This window comes from Zootoca vivipara, chromosome 4, assembly GCF_965207765.1.
Source record: "Zootoca vivipara chromosome 4, rZooViv2.hap1.1, whole genome shotgun sequence".
Taxonomy (NCBI): Eukaryota; Metazoa; Chordata; class Lepidosauria; order Squamata; family Lacertidae; genus Zootoca; species Zootoca vivipara.
This window is the reverse complement of record NC_142587.1, coordinates 62,169,979-62,184,542: the sequence shown is the minus strand read 5'-3', so window position 1 is coordinate 62,184,542 and position 14,564 is coordinate 62,169,979. Positions and strand designations below refer to the sequence as shown.

Sequence of the window (14,564 nt, the reverse complement as noted above, 5' to 3'; positions counted from 1 at the left end):
ATAGGAAAGATTTCTGGTTTTTTCCTCATCACTTTCCAACTGAAAATCTGGCCATAGCTATTTATAGATGGAAAAACAAGGAATCAAGAATTGGGGAACAGATAGAATCAGCAGAATGGTGTCTGCATAATACATAATTTATAGAGCTGAATCTCAGTGGGAATCCCTTATATATGCCCCTTTTGTCATCCGTATCCTTTTGCAGTAGAAAAAGAGAGAGGTAGGGAGAAAGGGTAGCTGAGCAAGTTCTGCAGGCAAAGCTGAGTCTGCACGAATTTGGTCAGATAAACGTAAATTCATCTTTGAAGAACTTTGTTCATTCTCAAGTGTTAGTTCGTGAATTCAAAGCAGCTATCTGGTTAATGCTGAAGTGAGTAAATTCAAATCGTTTTTAATTATATATATATATTAGCCCCTTTCGTTTAATGTTCCGTGTTCCAAACATTAGGAACACCAAAGGATTTAAACTTGTCATTTATTACACTGCTCATTTATTTTTAGGGGCCTCATCCTAGGCACAGAAAGACAGCCAGGAAAAATAGCATCACCCAGGGGAGTAATTCCTCGGAAGTTCTGATCAATTAAGTGGTAACCTCCTGGGTATCGGTTAAAGTAAGTGAAAGAAGGAGATATAGAAAATGATTTGGGCTTAAAGATAAGGCTAGAATAATTTAATTTTTACATTAAGAATGCCTCAACTACCAATGAACAGCAGCTCTGCCAAGATTAAATGCATCACTATTAGTATGCTCACAATGTATTAACAGGTTCACTTGTGATGATTTATGGACAGTTCCCTCTCAGGAGGTATCTTCTGCAATTAGTTTGAAAACGTACAGGGGAAGGGAACAGCTTTTGAAAAATAACTTGTGATTTTGTGGGGGGTGGGGTGGAGGTGGAGGTGAAGGGTAGAAAGCCCAAACTAAAGGAGCGGGAAATACCATCTCTGAAATGGTGCTCTCCTAAAGTTGTGCATCACAAACAGGCATGTCCATAACAGATAAGGTGTCAGAAAAGGACCTTCAATCCTAATAGCAGTAGTTGCGCAGCTGCTTACCAAGTAAGAAATTTAGTAATAATTTGGCAATCTCTGTAATGCATACACTTATCTTCCCTATTTTATCTTTCCACTTGCATCACATTGCTACCAATACTTCAAACCACTGTATCTAGAACTACAAAAAGGATCTATGAAATATTGACCCATTTAACTGCAATCCCAAGCATGCTTCAAAAAGGGCCCACTGTGTTCAGTGGGATATGCTCCCATGTAAAGTATGCATAGATTTGTAATGAGAGTACAGCTGCAGATCACACACACACAAACACACAAACACACACACACTGCAAATGAACACTGAAATGCTTAATTTGACAAGGCTGTGAAACATATTTAATTGTTAAGTATCCCAGGAATTGATTTGAGCTTGTGAGCAGGCACACTTATAATCACAGCCTTGATAAATTAAATCTTTTGCACTTTGCTTTCTTTGAAAATATAGGGCACAGTATTAAACTCTTTGGGAGAATTTTTCAGGGGCCACAGGATTTCGCAGGCAGAGAGGGAGGCCCAAGGCCTGAGAAGGAGGTCGGTCCACACACCAACTGTTGTAGCCTCATGGTAGCTAATGTCAGACAGGGCCAAAAAGATTCCACGCTAGATCAGGAAAGGCATTGGATCCATTGGAACCAAAAGCCTCCCATATTCCTGGAACTGAGAACCAATGGGAATAAGAAATGTTTTTAAAAGATGAATAAAGGTCTTTCTCTCCAGCTCTCTTAGGATTGTTCTATAAAGGATTGTTTTTGCTGTTATTTTTAAAGAGACTCGTATAATTCAGATCAGATCCTTATAAGAGATTCTTTAAATAAGAAGTTAGATATACTAGTAAACCATATATTTATTTATTTATTTATTATCCCCCACCCATCTGGCTGGGCCTCCCCATCCACTCTGGGCGGCTCCCAGCAGAATATTAAAAACATGATAAAACATCAAACATTAAAAATTTCCTAAACAGGGCTGCCTTCAGAAGCAATTACTGTATGCCAGTTTCTTGATTTGGGCACCATGAGAAACAGGAGGGTAAAAGCACAGAAACACAAAACTGTTGAGGTGGAAGGGACTCCAAGGGTCCTCTAGCATAACCCCCTGCAATACAGGAACCACTTCTAAAGAATCCCTGACATATGGCTATCCAAGCTCTGTTTAAAAACCTCCAATGGAGGAAAGTCCACCACCTCCTGAAGAAACCCGTTCCACAGTCAAACAGCTCTTGCCATCAGAAAGTTCTTCCTAATGTTTAGCAGCAATCTCCTTTCTTGTAACTTGAATCTATTGGATCAGGTCCTACCCTCTAGAACAGCAGAAAACAAGCTTGCTCCATCTCCCATGTAACAATATTTTAGATGTCTATCATAACATCTCATAACATCAGAACATCTTCTCCAGGCTGAATCTACAAAACTCCTTCTACTATTCCTTATAATAAATGGTTTCCAGATCCTTGATCATCTTTATCATCCTCCTCTGCACACATTCCAGCTTTTCAACATCCTTCTTAAATTGTGTTGCCCAGGACTGGACACAGTATTCTAGATGTGGTCTGACTAAGGCAGAATAGAGTGGTACTATTACTGCCTTTGACTGAGACACTATACTGCTGTTGATGCAGCCTAAAATTGCATTAGCTTTTTTCTTGTTTCTGCAGCACACTGTTGACTCATGAGAAGCTTGTGGTCCACCAAGACCCCTAAATCCTTTTCACACGTACTGCAGTCAGGCCAGGGGTCCCCCATTCAACATCATATTTGTGCATCCATTTATTCCTGCCTAACTGTAATACCTTTCATTTGTCCCTATTGAAATTCTTTTGGTTAGTTCTCCCACCTATTAAAATCATATTGAATCCTGATTCCATCTTCTGAGGTATTAGCTACTCCTCCCAGATGGTATCATCCGAAACTTTGTAACATCCGAAGCTTCTTCATCTAAGTCATTTATAAATATTATGAACAACACCAGGCTAACACCAGGCCAGAATCCTACAATATCCCACTTGTCACTTCTTTCTAGGATAACAAGGAAGCATTGGTAAGCACTCTTTGGGTTTGGTCAGTCAACCAGCCCTACCTAAAAGTAACATCATCTTGCCCATGTTTTACCATCTCCTCCACAAGAAAATCTTGGGGGACTCTGTTGAAAATCTTACTAAAGTCAGTTCCATGAGGAAGGAGGCAAAGGAAAGGGGAAAAAGGGAGTGTGGCCACCCAGCTTGTTCAGTCTTGTTTATCAGACCATTTTTAAAATCTGAATCAGAATTTGAACAAATGTATCAAATTCAGTCCCTCTAATCCACTTTAGCTATTGGTAGAAATTTACATTGAATCGCCTTGAATTTTAGTTAAAAAGTTGACACAATACTGCTCAAAAGATGACCATGGATATGTAATGAAGTGAAGAAAGAGGTGGACATCCTCTTTGCAGTTCTTCTTTCAACAACAGATCTTTCACAACTTTCTGTCAGATCTCACACTGACAGAAGGGAGTATTGAGGGAGTGGAAGGAGCCTTCTCTATAACACAGACCCAATTCCCTCATTTCCATCAAGTGTTGCTTAGAATTCCAGGTGTTAAAAGCAATTATCTTTATTCGCTTCAAAATACCTATTGGCTGAGGCTTAAGCCACAGTAAAGGAAAAGAGGGAGATAGATAGCACTGACTGATAACATATAACAGTTAGCAATGACTTTCATGCACGCTTAAGAGTCTCCATTTGTGTGTTTTGGCTTGACTGGTGCCTCTCTTCTGTTCTCCTTTACCCAGTTCCCAATCCACATCAACAGGTATTAGGCATTCTCATCAGCAAGAGTAGCAGAAGTGAGATTCTGTTTTCCCACACAAAAATACCTAAGTGAGGTATTACCATATCTGAACCATGTGCTTGAGAACCAAGCACAGAACTCAAGGAAAGGATTGCAAGTGCTACCAACCACTCCCCCATCCATCCCGGCCAATAGGGAGCTGGCAGTGGAGGGTAATTTCCTGTTTACTTCTCAGAAGCAGCATGGTTTCATAATTCTGCTTCTCCTTCCACACCAGGGAAAGAATCAGCAGATAGGCTTTCCTGCTGAAAAGTAACCCAGCAAATCTGTCTCTCTCACTTAGGCAGTTGTTCTCTTCACCCCTGGCAAACATTAGATGTTCGAGGGTAGGGATACAAGAAATTCAACATGACCAAAATACACAAGAACACACTTGTATTTTGGATACATGATAAAATGCAGAGTTAATTTTTTTTTAGAAATATAAAAAAAATAACTGTACAGCTATTTAGGATGTTTTCATTAAGACAAATAACCTATCAGAAATGTGCACCAGTGATCAGGTTTATTAAGGTTTCTTCATCTCAAGGTGAAAAAACATCTCTCTCTCTCTCTCTCTCTCTCTCTCTCTCTATATATATATATATATATATAAATGTAAACTGGGCATGTGGGTGTGTTTCCACTTTTCACCAAAACCGCTTGGCCGATTGAGGTGAAGTTTTGACACAACATCACATGCGAATGTCCAAAGGCTATAGGAAAGTTTGCGTAGACAGATGTCACACCTGCGCAATGTAAACCCCCCCAAAAAACGTGTTTCAGAGCGCACAGCTCACCCAAAAGTGCATGCTGGGGAAAAGAAGCCAGAAGAGGTTGCAAAACAGCACCCTCTAGTGGTGGTTACACTGGTACTGCAGCTAGAAAACCTTTCCTCTCCACAGCAGCTCGGCTTGCCTTTAAAGACTAGGCCAAATGGAGGTGGATGTTGGGGGGGAGGAAGGGACGGAATAGGTCATGGGTCAGGACAGGGTGGGGGGAAACACAGGGATGAGTCACAGCAACGCGTGTCTGGGCCAGCTAGTATTTACATAAAATACAAAAAAAAAAATAACAGGAAGCTATCCCTAATGTGAAAATATTGACAGAATAGAAAGACATATATATGTAGAGCTATGCACTATCTTGCAGCACTTACCAACACACACATAATTCCTACAGTGAACTACAGTGCTGAGTTTACTTCCTCTACTATCTTACATAATTACCATTTCTGGCTAAATGCTTCAGGGAAAGTTGCTAAAAATGAAGAATTTCTCCTCTCAAAACTAGATTACTACCTGGTGGGGGGAAGGGGGAAATGGATGCACATAACAAGAAAGAAGGTATATTGAGCTAAAAACAAAAATAAAGACTAGCATTTGGGGAGAACTCAAAAGGGAGTAAAAATGTTTGCCCACTTAAAGGAGGCATGGACATAAAAAAGACTGCACCCCCATTGCCAAGGCACTGAGGACGTGATCCCACTCCACCTCAGACTGATCACAATAAGCATTGCATTGCAAGGGACTCTTTTTAGAACTGTTTGTTCTGTGCATTCATGTGCATATGCACAACAGCAAATCGTTTTTAAAAGATAATGCCCTTTCTAATGCAGTATTCATTTCTTTCACACTAAATTGTGGGGCTGAAATGGCAGTGTCTTCATTGCCTTGGCAACAGGAATATGTTCCCTCATTCTCCCATTCCCATTCAGAGTGAGGGCAACAGGAGGCCTTCACTTATGTTTAGTGCTGTCAGCCCAGTAAATTCTGTTTGGACAACGCCATGTTCTTATGAAAAAGAATCCCTCTACTGCTTATTTATTGGTTATGGATGGATGTCTCACACATTAGGTCCCCCCTACACCCAGCTATTGCTTATTGTTTATTTTTCCTAACCTTTTATTATTGAGGCCACCACATGTCTCAGTACAATTTGTACTCTACCTTAGTTTATCCACCAGAAGCTCTGGATAAGCACAGGACAAAAAAGCATAGAGACTAAAATATTAAAGTAATAATGGCCCATCTAGTTCAGCATCCTGTTTTCACAGTGGCCAACCAGTTGCCTATGGGAAGCCCGTAAGCAGACGCAAGTGCAAGAGCCCTCTCTCCTCCAGCAACTGGCATTCAGAAGCATTGCTGCCTCCAGCTATAGAGGTAGAACATAGTCAACATGGCTACAAACCATTGATACTGAGAAAGGTAAAAGTAAAAAAATAAGAGTCAATCATAATTTATTTAAAATAGTTACTAATATAATCAGACAATGGTGTTTGTATGTATAGTAACTTAATAAACTAGATGGTTAACTTCATTTTGTTATAATTGCATTATATAAGAATTATCTCACTGTATCCTTGAATTATTTAGCAAATACAGTATAGGGTTTCTGTCTCACCTTAAGGGGAGATTCCTTCAGTAGCACCTTAAAGACCAACTAAGTTTTTATTTTGGTATGAGCTTTCGTGTGCATGCACACTTCTTCAGATAAGGTATCTGAAGAAGTGTGCATGCACACGAAAGCTCATACCAAAATAAAAACTTAGTTGGTCTTTAAGGTGCTACTGAAGGATTTTTTTTATTTTGCTTCGACTCAGACCAACACGGCTACCTACCTGTAACTTAAGGGGAGAGTTATGCAAGCTTCAGTTCTGTTCATAATCAGACCTAAAGCTGATTCCCTATCCCACTCCTCCCCAGTTAACACTCATCAACTAGGCACTGAGGACTGTACTCGCACTCTTCTATCAAGTCCACACTTAATGAAGTATTTCTGCTGCAGTCTTCACCCTGGTCCAGCAACCTCTGTTCTCAGCATTCCCACAGCCTCTTCAGATACAAGCTCTTCTCTGCAAATCTTCCCAGTTGTATCCGATTTTAGCTCTTTGGTTTTCTCGGGCCTCTGAAGTTTCTCTAAAAGGCCCTTCCTGAGTCCTTTGATGTCCTTTATATGACACCAGCTCTTACACCAACAATCTCTTTCAGCAGTTTTCTTTTCTGTCCTCCTTGGCCAGAGTTCAACCTTCTGTTTTCTATAGCAAGGGCTCCCTTAGCTATCATTTCAATTTGGGTGCAGTTTTTCTCCCCCACTAGCCTATAACAGTGATCCAGTAGGTAAGGCAAAAGTGCCTGACCAATTAGAACTCACCAGTTTTTGATCCATTTTGTATGTATATGCAGAAGAAACTACTTTCTCAGATTTATCCTTAGTTTGATACATGGTAAACTACAGTCAAACTGTCACTCAGGTCCCCTGCTGCCTCATCGCTGAAACACTATCTCCACAGCTCCCAGCAGAGAGTCACAATGGCTGGCAGACAGTTAATTCAGCTATATTCAAATCCCAGTCTACATTTTTTAAAAATAAAAATAAAACTGCAGGGCTGGGGGGGGGGGGGATATTCATTGCCTTGACAACAGGGATATTTTTCTTCTCGCTCGCCTCCCTTTCAGAGTGAAGGCAATAAGAGGCCTCCATTTGCCCTTATTGATGTTGCCCCAGTAAATTCTGATTGGAAAAAAGGAATGCGGCACCAGAAAATATATGCTGCACTACTGGGAGGGAGAACTCTCAGGGTGGGCAAGGAGATGTTCCTTCTAATACCATAAAATTGAATGCTAAATCATGACCCATGGCTGTTATATGAAATGGTGCAAAACAGCAACATGATGCAGGTAGTCCAAAGAAAGAGACATGACTTGTGTTGGGGTGTGTGTGTGTGTGTGTGTGTGTACGCACACACTTGTGCGCATGTACCTTATGACCTGGACACACCATTAACAGGACTCAAAAAAGTAGGGGGGGGGAGTGTGAAAAGTGAATCTGATTAGAATGATCTCAGATTGTACTGGAAGCATCTAAATGCCACCAGAATAGTGGATTCCCTTTGATTTCAAACTATGTTATCTTCTTCTTAGTCCCCTTGAAATGTTAATGGTTTGGGTTCTAGTAAGTTAAAATGGAAGGTTGGGTAATGGAAAAATCCAGCTTCTCTCTTGAAAACGCTTTAAGGCTTTACCTAGGAAAGCAGTAATGTAAAGGACTTTGGGAAGGGATCTGAAAGACTAGACTGTATTCTTAATTAAGCTTCTATCCCTGATTTTTATATATTTTAAAGAATATACGAATGGGGATGGGTGAGTAAAGCAACTTAGAAGCTAATCCTTCCTGTGTAATAAAAAACAAGAACAAAATGCTAAAGGTCATTCTCAAGCACATTTAAATATATATTCTCTTCTGCCTGCCTTATCTATTGCTGAATAATTTCTCTTATTAAAAAGGTTGTTGATGCACAGTGCCATTGTTCTTTGTTTCCATAGAAGAAAACAGAAAATTCCCCATGATCATTTAAATATCAGAACACAGTCTTCATCACCTTTCAATCAAGCTGTGGATAAATGCTGTATATTGACTGCCAGTTTATGTTTTGGGCACTTTTGGGGGGGGGGTTTGTGTGTGACCTCTGTTGCTTATAGTTCAATGGTCAACAGTTCAAGGCCTTGTGCTATAACTATTTTGCAAGCTGGTTTAGCAGTAGCTGCTTGGTGACAGGCTATGAAGAGTGGGAGAGACCCCATTCATGTGTTTTTGTTTTTTTTTTAAAAAAATTAATCATTATTATATCCATAGCTTTAAGAGAGAAAACGAGAGACCTGGTAGAGGGAGTTATACAAATTACTATTCTCCATAGCTGCCAAGTTATCCCTTTTTTACAGGGATTTTCCCTTATGCTGAATAGGCTTCCTCGCGAGAAAAGCGAAAACTTGGCAGCTATGCTATTCTCCCTCCTTTGCTCTTCCTATTCCTTTCCCTCACTTTCAGTGTCACAGAAATACATTTTGAAAGAGTCTCTAAAACTTCAACTATCTCATGATCCTCCCCCCCATTACCTCCAAATTTGAGTACAGACTAGAGCATTTCTATGTTACGATACAAGCTGTCATTATCAAGATACATTTTCAGACACTAACAAATCTATTTTAATATATTAATGTGGTCAACTAATTGCCAGAGATTATTTAAATGAAAAAAAGGTTTCTGCAAACTATAAAAAGTATTTTATTCTATCAATTATGACACTAATTCCAAGTGCTATATTACGTTCTGCGTTATTTTTCGTAATCCTCAGTGTACTTGTGCACTCACAAATCATAATGACGATCTTCTGATTCTTACTGTGAGCTGCAATACCAATCAATCATGAAAGTTATGCCTTTCTGATATGGGGAGGTACAGAAACAAGGGTATCATGATACTTATAGCAGAGTGATGACATAAGCTGAAGCAGATAGAGAAAAAGCAAGCTGATCTTGGAGATATGTACTGTGCAGTAAAATTTCATTTCCTCTGGTGACAGAAAGGACCTGAGGCCATAAAACACTGGACCTCACTGTGGGCAGAGAGAGAGGTCTATGTTTGGAGGCCTTTATGTGTGACAGCAGAAAGTGCCACTGCAGACCCATTGGTGGCTCTCTGTGGTGGGACCATGAATGAGCATGGATCTGGAGATGGCTCAATCCCAGTCACACTTACTAATGTGCTGAAAAATTATACCAACCCTGGGGCTGGCATACCTCTCCTCCCTTCAGATTGAAGTCAATGGGACGGAAAAAATAAAAATAAAACTGGTGTGAGTGGGGTGCAATTAACATGCGCTAATAGGGTTGTAGATGGCGTGGTGCCTACAACTGCAGATTTCCCCTGCCCAGTAAGATTAATCTGATGGCTTCAATTCTTTACCCATTTGCCTGGGATTAAGCTCCATTTCACTCCAAAAATAGTATGGGGAAAAGAATGGAAATTACAGTTGCCATTCTTCATGCCTATCAGAATTTATAGGTGTATAGATATTTCAAGATGGTACAGGGCACCTGTAACTTCCAGGGGGGCAAAAAATCCCAAATGGAAAGGATAAGATAAATTATTTGACACAACACTTATTTTATATATCTAAAGTGAAAACAACCAGTAGTGTCATCATTTAATTAAAGCATATTTGAAAGTATTTTATGTTTTTAACGAAATTCCCTTCTGGGAACCATAAAGCCTTGTTTTCTTCTTTCTCATTCTTTCTAATTGACTTAAAGTAAAATACTACTCAATATGCACTCTTAATCGTTTTTCTTGGGGTTATATGAGCCTGCCAAGTTTGAGGCTATTCTTTGGTTTTCTAAAAGCTGTTAATATGTCTAATAAAAAGCTGGGCAGTTGTTGGTTCGTGGCTTTCCGTATCCCTTACTGCTTTTCTTTCCAACAGGACTGATAATCCCTGTGTCAACACACTACTGGGGAACAATACGCACATCAGAATTCTGCCTTACCAGGTTGCATCTATACCACAGTGACAGACTCATTCCCCTGTTTCTCTGGAGACAGCAATGAGGGCTCAAATCAAAAGGTCCACTGTAATTACTATGTATATTTCAGATTAAATAAATGTGATAAAAGCTTCCATCTGGCCGTTGATCAAACGTGCAAAGGGAAGCTGATTTCCAATGACATATTACAATATGTCGCTTGTAGCAGCTTCTAATGTCGTCCTGTAAATTACTTACATTTGGGATTACTTGACAAAGGCAGACAGACCTATTACTCACTTCTTAAATGCTGCCCACTGGGGGGAAGTAAGATGTGGTCTAATCTTAGAGCTGTTAGGCGAGCATTACCAAACAATGACAGTATTTCATTTTACTAAATGACAATTGTTCTGAAATATGTTTACTCAGTTGTGCACCACGCTGTACTTTGAATGATAAAACGTTGCTGTTCATATTAAAACTAAGACTGACCACTCCCCTAAAACTCATTATTTAGAAACACATTTCTACAACGTCTGAAATGAATGGGTGATGTATGCAGAAATATTCCCAATAATACTAAAGTGTAATAAAATACTGTTTAACAAGAAAGGTGCCTTGAATGCAGGTCTTAAATCACGAAACCAAGTGCCCACTGGAGAAGCATCCACTGGAAACATCTGAAAGGTGTTCTCAGGGGGGCAAGGACCACCCAGAGTTACAAGACATACTTGGTTGATGGGTGGATTAGAAGTAGGAGGTCAGAGAGTATTGTGTGGTCAGTATGTGCAATATTTGTTTTGTTGTTTGTCTCGTTGAATGTTTCATTTACAGTCGTACCTTGGTTTTCGAACAGCTTAGTTCTCAAACATTTTTGGCTCCCAAACACCACAAACCCAGAACTGACTGTTCCGGTTTGCAAACTATTTTTGGAAAGTGAATGTCTGACGGGGCTTCTGTGGCTTCCGATTGGCTGCAGGAGCCTCCTGCAGCCAATCAGAAGCTGCGCTTTGGTTTCCAAATGTTTTGGAAGTCGAAGGACTTCCGGAACGGAGTCTGTTCGACTTTCAAGGTACGACTGTATTTGCAAGCTTGGTGAACTATCACTCCAGTGGAGGAGTCGATCAGAAAGTCTGTTGAGGCATTTCCTGCCTCAAGGAACAGGAGGAACATATTATTACCTCAACATACTTTCAGCACATCCTAAATACATTTCTTTTTCCCCAGGCATTTGCTGATTATTAATACCAAGCCCTTTAGTAGAATTGGCTGGTTTTACTGTGATTGTTGTATATGTTGCAAATGTGTTGTTTTTATGAACAATGTGTTTATATTATAGTGCACTGCCCTGATACTACCAAGGAAGAGCAGCATAGAAATGTTCAAAATAAATCTGATTCAATGCAGCATTTAAAAGCCTATTCTGTATCTGTGGCAGATGCAGCAATGGCTTTCTTTTCCAGCATTGCCTCTGTGAAGTCTCAGTGGACCCTTTTTCAGTTCTACGGAAGGAAGTGCAGTATAGAAATGAAACAAAAATCAATCAGTAACAACTCCAGCACTTCAGAAAAGCTTACAGATTACCAACTGTGGAGAAAAATATTTGGAATATGGTTACTCTTGACTGACATACTAGTTCAAAAAGCCAGGGGAATTGAGAAGGGTGCAAACACCTTTCATTCTCCAGTGGACTTTTATATTTAAACCTCTGAATTGCCTTTGGTACCATAGGCCATGGTATTTTTAACTGGTTTAGTACCTTTCATGGCTTTGCTTGTACACTTGAGCTGCCCAGGTTGTCGGCTATCTAATGTGTGTTTGAGGCATTCTGTGATGCAGCATAACATTCTCACATGCATCTTTCATGTGTCATATGCAGACAGGCATATGATTTAACTGTTTCACTTGGCGAGATGCGACTAAGCTATTGCTGCCTCCTGCTCTGATCTGTAACAATGGATTCAAGTTACAAGAAAGGAGATGCTGACTAAACATCAGGAAGAACTTCCTGACAGTCAGGTGGTGGACTCTCCTTCACTGGAGATTTTTAAGCAGAGGTTGGATGGCCACCTGTCATGTATGATCTAGTTGAGGCTCCTGCAGTGTGGGGGTTGGACTAGATCACTCCAGGGGTCCCTTCCAATTCTATGATTTTATGCCCCTGCCTTGGAAGCCTGTAGGTTGTAATGGACTTCATTCAAAAATAGGGGGCCTTTTTGGATACGAGAGAGTCTAGATCTCCTCCCCCCCAATTCCAATCTTCCTTGCAATCACATTTATATCTTCACCTTGGTAGCATGCTCTGCACTTTTTTTTGTAAATAACATGACCTTTACTTAGGAAATGGAAATGCAGTAACCAGGGAAGGACAGTTCAGTAGCAACATAAGAAACCTTAACTGCAAGTGGAATTCCTGTGAAAACTGAGAAACACAACTTCCTACCAGAAGCATGGGATTTGCAAGTTTCCTCTATCTCCCAGACCAGGCATGTCAAACCTGCGGCCCTCCAGATGTTTTGGACTACAATTCCCATCTTCCCCAACCACTGGTCCTGCTAGCTAGGGATCATGGGAGTTGTAGGCCAAAACATCTGGAGGGCCGCAGGTTTGACATGCCTGCCCCAGACTGATTTTTGAAGCACCGAAAACGGCACAACCACTGCTTCCTGCTTGTAATCTCAGTAGCATATTTTCCAGGTAAGGAGAACCTGACAATGCCTCTCATGTTTCCAGTAAACCTATTTCACCACTGCTTATGATCTCAATAAAAAGAAAAGAGAAGCTTTCTTTAAGAAATGCTAAAATATTTTTCATCAGAGAATGGATTCCAAGGCAAGCCAGGACAAGAGGAAAGCTCACAAGCGACTATTTAGGCCAATACTAGAAATAATTTGGGATCTATGGCTGGTGGACAATATGGCTATTCAGCCTCCGAGGGATCCAATATGAGACGTAGCTCAGGCAGTTCAAAAAACTGGTCCCAGTTGCCAGTAGAGGAAGAAATGGTGACTGTGGGAGTTAGGCTTGCTGACAGCCCGCTTTGGAGTGAATAGAAGATAGGCCAGTGCTCATTACTAACTCTCTCGTAATCTTTTATAGAACTATTGCTCAGAATGCAAACCTGGTATAATGAACTGTATTTTATTTTTGTACTATAGCTACTTATTTTCAGCTGCTTTATAAACTATAAAAAATAATAAAGCTGTTTATATTGGCACCATTTTGGTTCTTTAATTGTCATATGCATGCATCAAGAAGTCTTTGTATATTGAGCTCACTTTGGAAATGAAAGTATTAAACAAAGAAACTAAGCTACCTAATCAAAATTTAACACTGCAATTGTTAGCAATCAGCAAAGATAATAGCATACAAAATGATCACTTAAAAATAAATATATCTTTTTATAGTATTAACTATATAATTGAGCCTGTAAAAAGTACTTTGTTAAATGTCCTTTGTGACCTTCCTAATAACACTACATTAATATAAAACATGGTGAACAAGGTTTTTTCCATATCTGTACTGCCAACAGAGCACATCTTTCTTTACTGGGGGAGAAGTAACATCAGTGTGAAATAACCAGCTGTGCATGCAAAATAGAATATCCTTCCAGACACCTCCAAGAAAGTCTGAAGATGTAAAAGAGCTGATAATTATAATAGTGTGAAAAGTAATGAGCTCTGAGTGTGTGTTTGTGTGATGATGAGCAGAACTGTTGCTGTAAATCAAAAAATCAAACACCATTTTCAACAGAGAGTGCTATTTAGCGTAACATTTTTATAGCAGCATCCACACCTAAATAGTACAGAACCCCCTTCATCCTCATGACACCCTCCAAACATGCTGCCTCATATCAGTACTTTTGCACCTATGAAAATACTTGAAATCAATTATAGTGAAGTTGATGCTGAGTTGATAGTGGTACTGTTAAAAAAGCCAACCTTTCCCCTTGCTGATATTCACAAATTGAAAATGATTCTCGAGAATGTAAAGAAATAATTCAAAGTAATTGTGACTATATTTATTGAAAGCATAAGTAAATACAGGCAGTCCCCCACTTTTCACGTAACTGACCTTGGAGTATAAACAGAAAAATAATGTCCATGTTCATAGAATTCTGATGTTTACTGCATTAAAGGCCCAGATTCTTTAGAATAAACTGTGTTTAGTATTTTGTTTTGTTCTGTTTTGCTTTATTTTGAAAAAAACCCAGGTCACAGTCAGAAGAGGAGATTAAAGGTATAGAAAAGTACTTGCATACCTGGCCTCTGCCTTGAAGCACTTATAGTTCAGGTAGGCCAAGAGGTTAGAAGTGGCATGTGAAAGGAGATGAGTGAAAACTGTTTAAGAGGTGGGGAGGGGAAGAGAAATTCTCTCAATTGCACAGCGGGATTTCTG

At 39.8% G+C, this 14,564-nt stretch overlaps 1 protein-coding gene across 4 annotated transcripts in view; it reads right to left on the bottom strand.

The window, feature by feature from the left end:
• CADM2 (cell adhesion molecule 2) overlaps positions 1–14,564 on the bottom strand; it is a 370,367-nt gene that overhangs the window by 5,515 nt on the left and 350,288 nt on the right. The gene's annotated exons all lie outside the window — the stretch shown is intronic.